General features: G+C 37.5%; 1 pseudogene; it reads left to right on the forward strand.

Moving 5' to 3' along the window:
* The first annotated feature begins 332 nt into the window (after positions 1–332).
* LOC112921915 (mediator of RNA polymerase II transcription subunit 8 pseudogene) lies at positions 333–970 on the forward strand (annotated as a pseudogene).
* Positions 971–10,695: the final 9,725 nt, after the last annotated feature.

Raw genomic sequence — 10,695 nt, forward strand, 5'->3', positions numbered from 1 at the left:
AATCATATGTTGTATACCTGAAACTAACATGATATGTCAGGTATACCTAAATTTTTCAAAATAAATAAAGATAAAAATGAGTTAAATAAAAACATGTAATTATCTGGTCGCCGCCCCCACCGCTGCTGCCATCGCCGCTATGGCCCTGCAGAGGGAGGAGAAGCAGCTGGAGGCATCGCTATATGCACTGCTGAGTCAAGTGGCTGGTCTGAGGAACTCACCGGGGAGTTTCATATACACGTTGGAGAACGAGGATGACCGGCTGACCTGGCCGTCTGTCCTGGACAGCGTCGCCTTGCTCTCCGGACAGTTGAACACTTTGAACAAGGTCTTGAAGCATGAAAAGACACCGCTGTTCCGCAACCAGGTCGTGATCCCCCTGCTGCTGTCCTCAGACCGTGATGAAGATCTCATGCGGCCGACCGAAGGACGAGTGCCTGTTTTTAGCCACGAGGTGGTCCCTGACCACCTGAGAACCAAGCCTGAGCCTGAGGTCGAAGAGCAAGAGAAGCAGCTCACAACAGATGCTGCTCGCATTGGTGCCGACGCGGCTCAGAAGAAGATCCAGAGCTTGAATAAAATGTGCTCGAACCTTCTGGAGAAAATCAGCAAAGAGGAACGGGAATCTGAGAGTGGAGGTCTCCGCCAAACAAGCAGACCTTTAACCCTGCAGACACCAATGCCCTAGTAGCAGCTGTGGCCTTTGGGAAAGGGCTATCTAATTGGAGGCCTTCTGGCAGTAGTAGTCCTGGCCAGCCGGGCCAGCCAGGAGCAGGGCGGATCCTTGCTGGAGCCTCAGGATTACAGCAAGTACAGATGGCGGGAGCTCCAAGCCAACAGCAGCCACTGCTCAGTGGGGTGCAGATGACCCAGGCAGGTCAAACAGGGAAAATGCCAAGTGGAATAAAAACCAACATCAATTCTGCTTCAATGCATCCCTACCAGAGGTGAGTGTGGCCGGCAACTTGGCCCAAAGATGGATACAATAAAGAGAACATCGGCTTTCAGCGCCAGACAGGTTCCAGCTGCACCACTGACTAGCTGAGTGACCTTGGGCAAGTAACCTGATTTTTCTGAGCCTGTTTTCTTTGTAAATGGTGGTGATACCTACCTCACAGGGTTGTTGTGAGGACTGAAATGAGAAAATGAATGTAAAACAGTACAGCCTATGAAATAATGGGCATTCAATAAATGATAGTTTCTACAGCCAAAAAATAAAAAAAAATAAAAATAAAAAATGTAATTATCTCTATGTTTTTAATTTAAATCAATAACTTAAAAAAAGAGGACTAGTAAACATTCAATGCTTCCTCTTAGAACACAATGAATTTAAACTAGAAATAAAAAAAACATTTAAAAAATTGGAAAATCCCCAAATGCATGGAGATTAAACAACCAATTTCTAAATAACACAAGTCAAAGAAGTAACTTCAAGAGAAATTTTTAAATATTTTAAGTAAATGAGAATAAAATTACAACTTATTCCAATTTGTGGATGCAGTAAAAACAGTGATTAAAAGGAAATTTATAACACTAAGTGCATATATTAGACAAGACAAAAGATAAAAAGAGAGGCCTGAAATCATTAACCTAAGTTTCCACCATTAGGAATTAGAAGAAAAGAAATTATAAAAATTAGAGCAAATATCAATAAAATTTAAAAAAATAGGAAATCGGTACAGAGAAGCAAAAAAAACAAAGCTGGTTCTTCAAAAAGATTGAAAAAAGTCTGTAGCCAGGCCAAAAAAAAAAAAAAAGGAAAGAAAGAAAGAAGGAAGGAAGGAAGGAAGGAAGGAAGGAAGGAAGGAAAGAAAGAAGGAAGAAAGAAAGAAAGAAAGAAGAAAGAAAGAAAGAAAGAAAGAAAGAAAGAAAGAAAGAAAGAAAGAAAGAAAGAAAGAATAAGAAACTACTAATATCAGAAGATAGGAGGGAACATTACTACAGATCCCATGGGCATTAAAAGAACAAAAAATGAATTTTATGGACAACTCCATGCCCACAAATTAGTTAACCTAGATGAAATGGACCAAATCCTTAAAAGACATAATCAACCAAAACTTACACAAGAAAAAATAGACAACCTGAATAAGCCTATATCTACTAAAGAAATTGAATAAATAATTAATAAACTTCCCACATATGAAGTGGGATAGGTTTCCTGGTGAATTATACTATTTAAGGAAGAAATTACACCAATTCTCTACAATCTCTTTCAACAAATAGAAGCACAAGGAATTGTCTTAGCTGACTCTATTAATGCAACATTATACTAATACCAAAACCAGATAAAGACATTATAAGCAAGAAAGCTACAGATCAATATCTTTCATAAACATGGATGCAAAAAAATTTCAAGAAAAAGTTAACAAATGAAATCCAACAATATGTAAAAAGAATTACACACCATGACCAAGTAAAATTTATCTCAGTTGTGGAAGGCTGGTTCAACATTTAAAAACCAATTAATGTAACCCATCACACCAACAGCCTTAAAAATAAAGTTCACATGGTAATATCCATAGATGAAAGAAAGCATGAGAAAATCAAACACCTATTTGTGATAAAAACTTTCAGTGAACTAAGAATAGATGGAAATCTACTCAAATTGATAAATGGTATCTAAGATACCTACAGCTAACATTATATTTAATGGTGAGAAACTGCAAGCTTCCCCTAACAGGAACAAAGGATGTCCCCTATTATCACTCCTTTTCAACACTGTATTGGAAGTTCAAGTTAATGCAATAAGGCACAAAGTGGAAATGAAAGTTACATAAATTGGGAAGGAGGAAATAACACTGCATTCACAGAAGACATTCATCTATGTAGAAATTCTAAAAGAATTAAAGTGGAAAATATGGAACTAATAATCAATTATTGAAAATTTACAGGATACAAGGTCAATATACAAAGCCCATTGATTTATTATTTACTAAAAATAAAAAAGGGGAATTTTAAGTTAAAACCATTGTACCATTTACATCAGCACCTTCAAAAATGAAATACTTAGGTACAAATCTATCAAAATATATACAAGATCTATATGAGGAATACAATAAGACTCTGATGAACTAAAACAAAGAACTAAATAAATGAAGATATATTTCTTGTTCCTGGATAATAAAACACATTATTGTAAAGATGTCATTTCTTCCCAAATTGATCTACAGATTCAATGCAATCTCACTGAAAATCCTAGCAAGTTATTTCACGGATATGAAAAACTGATTCTACAGTTTATAGAAAGAGGTCAAAGACCCAGAATACTCAATATAATATTGAAGGAGAAAAATAAGTTTGGAACATATATATTACCCGAATTTAAGATTTACTGTAAAATGACAGTTATCAAGACAATGTGACATTTGAGAAATAATACACAAACATATTAATAGAACAGGATAGAGGCCAGAAATATAACATAACAAATATAGTCACTTGATTTTGACAAGTTAGCAAAGTCAATAAATTGGAGCAAAGACAAGTCTCTAGCAAACAATAAGGAAACAAAAGTACACATCTTCGTTAAAAAACAAAACAAAAAAACGAGTTTAGACACAGACTTTACACCATTCCGAAAATACCTGTACATGGATCACAGACCCAAATATAAACTGCAATACCTTAAAACTCCAGTTAGATAACTTAGAAGATAACTCCTGGGAGTAATCTAGGAGTATAGGGTTATCTTTTTGGATAGAATACCAAAGACAAAAATCCATGAAAGAAATAATTTGTAAGCTGTGTTTTGTTAAAACTAAGGAACAACAAGAACAACAACAAAACACAAAAACAAACAAAAAAACCACAAAACTTTCTGCTCTCTGAGACATATTGTCAAGAAATAAGATCAGCCTCAGACTGGGAGAAAATATTTACCAAAGACTTGAAAAGAATCCTCACTAAAGAAGATAAAAGATGAAAAATAAGCACATGAAAAGGTGCTTCACATCATATGTCATCAGGCAACACAAATTAAAATAACAAAAGAATACTACTACCACATCCATTAGAAAAGCTAAAATCCAGAACATTGACAACACCCAATACCGACATTATGAAGAGCAATAGGAATTCTCATTCATTGTTAGTGGGAATGTAAAATGGTACAGTCTGAAAGACATTTTAGTGACTTCTTAGAAAAATGTATGTATTTTTACCATGCGTTCCAGCAAAATCACACTGCTTACTATTTACCCAAAGGAGTTGAAAACTGATATCTACACAGAAACCTCCACATAGACATTTATGGCAAATGTATTCATAATTATCAAAACTTGGAAGCAACTAAGATATCCTTTAGTAATAAATAGATAAATTTATTTTATCGATTTGTTATGTCTTTTTGTTATAAATAAAACTGTGGTACATCTAGAAAATGGAATTTTCAGTGCTGAAAGAAAAGGAGCTATCAAAGCATGAAAATTTGTGGAAGAACCTTAAATGCATATTGCTAAGTGAAAGAAGCCAATCACTTAATATTATGTATTGTATGATTCTAACTCTAAGACATCCTAGAAAAGGCAAAACTATGGAGACAATGTAAAAACTAAAAAAAAAAAAAAAAAAAAAAAAAAGATCGGTGGTTGCTATGGCATAGGGGGAAATATGAATAAGCAGAGCACGAAGGATTTTTAGGGTGGAGAAAATGTCCATAGTAGCCAAACTGTGGAAGGAGCCTCGGTGTCCATCTGCTCTCAACCCACTCATGCTATCTTTCTCATTCACTCTCACTCTGTCTCATAAATAAATAAACAAAAAAACATATACATCTTTTAAAAATTATTACTTAACAAGATTTTTATTTTTTTAAGATTTTAGTTTAATTTATTTTGTATATTTTTTTAGAGTTTGTTTTGCCAACGTATAGTGTAACACACAGTGCTCATCCCGTCAACTGCCCTCCTCAGTGCTTGTTACCCAGTCACCCTGTCCCTCTGCCCACCTCCCCTTCCACTACCCCTTGTTTGTTTCCAGAGTTAGGAGTCTCTCATGTTCTCTCTCCCCCTCTATTTCCCACTCATTTTCTCTCTTTTCCTCTTTAATCTCTTTCACTATTTTTTATATTCCCCCTATGAGTGAAACCATATGTTTGTCCTTCTCCAATTGACTTACTTTACACAGTATAATACCCTCCAGTTCCATCCACCTTGAAGCAAATGGTGGGTATTTGTCATTTCTAATGGTTGATTAATATTCCATTGTATATGTAGACCACATCTTCTTTATCCATTCACCTTTCGATGGACACCGAGTCTCCTTCCACAGTTTGGCTACTGTGGACATTGCTGCTATAAACATTGGGGTGCAGGTATCCCAGAGTTTCACTTCATCTGTATCTTTGGGGTAAATCTCAGGCAGTGCAATTGCTGGGTCGTAGGGCAGTTCTTTTCTTAACTCTCTGAGGAATCTCCACACAGTTTTCCAAAGTGGCTGCACCAGTTCACATTCCCACCAAGAGTGCAAGAGGGTTCCCCCTTTCTCCACATCCTCTCCAACATTTGCTGTTTCCTGTCTTGATCATTTTCCCCATTTTCACTGGTGTGAGGTGGATTCTCATTGTGGTTTTGATTTGTATTTCCCTGATGGCAAGTGATGCGGAGCATTTTCTCATGTGCTTGTTGGCCATGTCTATGGCCTCCTCTGTGAAATTTCTGTTTGTGTCTTCTGCCCATTTCATCATGGGATTGTTTGTTTCTTTGCTGTTGAGTTTAATTAGTTCTTTATAGATCTTGGATACTAGCCCTTTATCTGATATGTCATTTGCAAATATCTTCTCCCATTCTGAAAAAAAAAAAAAATCTTCTCCCATTCTGTAGGTTGTCTTTTAGTTTTGTTGACTATTTCTTTTCCTGTGCAGAAGCTTTTTACCTTGATTAAGTCCCAATAGTTCATTTTTGCTCTTGTTTCCCTTGCCTCCATAGATGTATCTTGCAAGAAGTTTCTGTGGCCTGGTTCAAATATGGTGTTGCCTGTGTTCTCCTCTAGGATTTTGATGGATTCTTGTCTCACATTTAGATCTTTCGTCCATTTTGAGTTTATCTTTGTGTATGGTGTAAGAGAATGGTCTAGTTTCATTCTTCTGCACATGGTTGTCCATTTTTCCCAGCACCATTTATTGAAGGGACTGTCCTTTTTCCAGTGGATATTCTTTCCTGCTTTGTCAAATATTAGTTGACCAGAGAGTTGAGGGGCCATTTTTGGGTTCTCTATTCTGTTCCATTAATCTCTGTGTCTGTTTTTGTGCCAATACCACACTGTTTTGATGATCACAGCTTTGTAGTACAACTTGAAATCCGGCCTTGAGATGCCCCTTGCTACCATATTAATTCTTCCAATCCACAAGCATGGAATATTTTTCTGTCTCTTTGTGTCTTCCTCAATTTCTTTCAGAAGTGTTCTGTGGTTTTTAGGGTATAGATCCTTTACTTCTTTGATAAGATTTATTCCTGGGTATCTTATGCTTTTGGGTGCAATTGTAAATGGGATTGACTCCTTAATTTCTATTTCTTTAGTCTTATTGTTAGTGTATAGAAATGCCATTGATTTCTGGGCATTGATTTTGTGTCCTGCACATTGCTGAATTGCTGCATGAGTTTTAGCAATCTTGGGGTGGAGCCTTTTGGTTTTTCTATATACAGTATCATGTCATCTGAGAAGAGGGAGAGTTTGACTTCTTTGCCAATTTGAATGCCTTTTATTTCTTTTTGTTGTCTGATTGCTGAGGCTAGGACTTCTAGTACTATGTTGAATAGCAGTGGTGAGAATGGACATCCTTGTCTTCTTCCTGATCTTAGGAGAAAGGCTCCCAGTATTTCCCCATTGAGAATGATATGTGCTGTGGGCTTTTTGTAGATGGCTTTTAGATGCTGAGGAATGTTCCCTCTCTCCCTACACTCTGAAGAGTTTTGATCAGGAATGGATGCTGTATTTTGTCAATTGCTTTCTCTGCATCTATTGAGAGGACCTATGTTTCTTGTTTTTTCTCTTGTTGATATGATTCATCACATTGATTGTTTAACGAGTTGAACCAACCTTGCATCCCAGGGATAAATTCCACTTGGTCATCGTGAACAATCTTCTTAATGTATTGGTGAGTCCTATTGGCTAGTGTCTTGTTGAGAATTTTTGCATCTGTGTTCTTCCTGTTCCAGTTTTGGTAATTTGTGATTTTCCAGAAATGCATCCATTTCTTCTAGATTGCCTAATTTGTTGATGTATAGCTGCTCATCATACGTTTTTAAAATCATTTGTATTTCCTTGGTATTGGTTGTGATCTCTCCTTTTTCATTCGTGATTTTATTAATTTGAGTCTTTTCTCTTTTGTTTTTAATAAGGCTGGCTAACGGTTTATCTATCTTATTAATTCTTTCAAAGAACCAACTCCTGGTTTTGTTGATCTGTTCTACAGTTCTTCTGGTCTCTATTTCATTGAGCTCTGCTTGAAACTTTATTATCTCTCTTCTTCTGCTTGGTGTAGGTTTTATTTGCTGTTCTTTCTCCAGTTCCTTTAGGTGCAAGGTTAGCTTGTGTATTTGAGGTTTTTCCAATTTTTTGAGGGATGCTTGTATTGCAATGTATTTCTTTCTTAGGACTGTTTTTGCTGTATCCCAAAGATTTTGAAAGGTTGTATCTTCGTTTTCATTAGTTTCCATGAATCTTTAATTCTTCTCTAATTTCCTGGTTGCCCCTTTCATCCTTTAGCAGGATGGTCTTTGACCTCCACGTGTTTGAATTTCTTCCAAATTTCTTCTTGTGAAGAAGCATTATGGTCTGAAAATATGTATGGGACATTATGGTCTGAAAGCATTATGGTCTGAAAATATGTATGGGACAATCGTAATCTTTTGGTATCAGTTGAGACCTGATTTGTGACCCAGTAAGTGGTCTATTCTGGAGAAATTTTCATGTGCACTTGAGAAGAATTGTATTCAGTTGCATTCGGATGCAAAGTTCTGTATATATCTGTGAAATCCATCTGGTCCAGTGTATCATTTAAAGCTCTTGTTTCTTTGAAGATGTTGTGCTTAGAAGATCTGCCATTTGCAGAAAGTGCCATGTTGAAGTCTCCTACCATTAGTGTATTATTATCTAAGTGTGTCTTAACTTTGGTTATTAATTGATTGATATACTTGGCAGCTCCCACATTAGGGGCTTAAATATTTATGCTTGTTAGGTCCTCTTGTTGGATAGACCCTTCAAGTATGATACAGTGTCCCTCTTCGTCTCTTACTACAGTCTTTGGGATAAACTTTAATTTATCTGATATGAAGATTGCTACCCGTGCTTTCTTTTGAGGACCATTTGAATGGTAAATGGTTCTCCAGGCTTTCATTTTCAGGCTGTAGGTCGCCTTAGGTCTAAAATGAGTCTCTTGCAGACAGCAATTAGATCAGTCTTGCTTTTTTACCCTGTCTGAAAACCTGCATCTTTTGATGGGATCATTATGCCCACATAATGCTCACATTCAGAGTAACTATTGATAGATATGAATTCAGAATCGTTGTAATACCTATTCAGTCCTGTTTTTGTGGTTATTTCTTTGGGTTTCCTCTTTCTTTTACAGGATTCCCCTTAATATTTCTTGCAGAGCTGGCTTGGTGGTCACATATTCTTTCAATTTCTGCCTATATTGGAAGCTCTTTATCTTTCCTTCCATTCTGAATGAGAGCCTTGCTGGACATTGTATTCCTGGCTTCATGTTCTTCTCATTTAATACCCTGAATATATCATGGCAGCCCTTTCTGGCCTGCCAGGTGTCTGTGGAGATGTCTGCTGCTAATCTAATATTTCTCCCCATATAAGTAAAGAATCTCTTGTCTCTTGCTGCTTAAAGGATTTTCTCTTTATCTTTGGAATTTCCAAGTTTCACTATTAAATATCGAGGTGTTGAACAGTTTTTATTGATTTTGGGGGTACCTCTGTATCTCCTGGATCTGAATGCCTGTTTCCCATTCCGAGTTAGGGACATTCTCAGCTATGATTTGTTCAAATATGCTTTCTGACCCTCTGGCCCTCACTGTGTTCTCTGGAACCAGAATTATATGTAGATTTTTCCTTCTGAGGCTGTCATTCATTTCCCTTAACTTTTCATCATGGTCTTTTAATTGTTTTTCTCTTTTTCCTCAGCTTTTTCCCTTGCCATCAACTTGCCTTCTATGTCACTCTTTCCTCTACCTCATTAGCCCTTGTCCTTAGGACCTCCAGTTTGGATTGCATCTCATTTAATGGATTTTTAATTTCGGCCTGATTAGATCTAAATTCTGCAGTTATGAAGTTTCTTAATTCCTTATGCTTTTTTCTAGAGCCACCAGTAGCTTTATAATTGTGCTTCTGAATTGGCTTTCTGACATCAAATTATAATCCAAGTTTTGTAACTCTGCGGCAGAGAGTACTGTTGCTGATTCTTTCTTTTGTGGTGAGTTCTTCTTTCTAGTCATTTTGCTCAGTGTAGAGTGACTGTATGAGTGAACTGAGTCAAGAATATCAATCATGACCTAAGTAAATTTCACCCTAGATGATTCGACAAGGTTTGAGACCAGAAATTGAAATCAAAGATCAGAACAAAATAAGACAAAAGTACCACCAAAGTGAAAAACAAATTTTAAAACAAAGTAGTAAAAAAAAAAAAAAAAAAAAAAAGCCAAGAATCCCAAAGAAGAAGAAAGACAAAAAAGGAAAAGGGGAAAAAAAGTAGAGAAAAAAGCAAAAGTAAAGAGGAAAAATAAAAAAGATAAAAGGGGGACACCTAGGTGGCTCAGTGGTTTAGCGCCTGCCTTCAGCCCAGGGCATGATCCCCGAGTCCAGGGATCGGGTCCCATGTCGGGCTCCCTGCATGGAGGCTGCTTCTCCCTCTGCTTGTGTCTTTGCCTCTGTGTGTGTCTCATGAATGAATAAATAAAATCTTAAAAAAAAAAAAAAAAGAAAGAACAAAGATAAAAGAAAAGAAACAAAGGGAAGTACTGGGAGACAGTGGTGGTGAATGAGTTGTAGTGGATGTAGAATGTAGTCTATGTGAAGGGTTCTATTGGGTCTTTCTCTTGGTTCTGAGTATATTAAGTTCTGTATGCTAGAAGATGCTCAGTCCCAAATTTATATAAACCAGAAATACTTGAAGAGGGTCCTACCATTGACCACCAAAACATAAATGAGATAAAAGAGGGGGGCAGAATGGGAATGAGAACTCTCACAGAATGAACCAGCATGGTATGCCACTTGGTTCTGGGTGCAAGCTGGTCATGTTTTTTTTTTTTTTTTTTAAGATTTTATTTATTTATACATGAGAAAGAGAGAGAGAGAGAGAGGCAGAGCACAGGCAGAGGGAGAAGCAGGCTCCATGCAGGGAGCCTGACTTGAGACATGATCCCGGGATTCCAGGATCACGCCCTGGCGGAAGGCAGGCACTAAACCGCTGAGCCACCCGGGCTGCCCTGGTCATGTTTTAGAAGGTGGAGTTGTACTGGAAAAAGGAAGAAAAAAAAAGGAAGGGTACCCTCTGGTTCTATATAGTGTAAATCCCTCGACTTCCCCTGGAGCTTTCCAGCATTGCTGGGTCAAGAACTTGCTCTTCCCCCGTCCTTCCAGCTGGTCTTCTGGGGGAGCGGCCTGCTGTGCCGGTTCTCAGGTGTGTGCACCTGGGGAGATGCTCCGCCCCTGCCGGTGCCGGGCTCAGTGGGGCTGTTGACCCCGTGAGGC

The sequence above is a fragment of the Vulpes vulpes genome, chromosome 12 (assembly GCF_048418805.1).
Source record: "Vulpes vulpes isolate BD-2025 chromosome 12, VulVul3, whole genome shotgun sequence".
NCBI lineage: Eukaryota > Metazoa > Chordata > Mammalia > Carnivora > Canidae > Vulpes > Vulpes vulpes.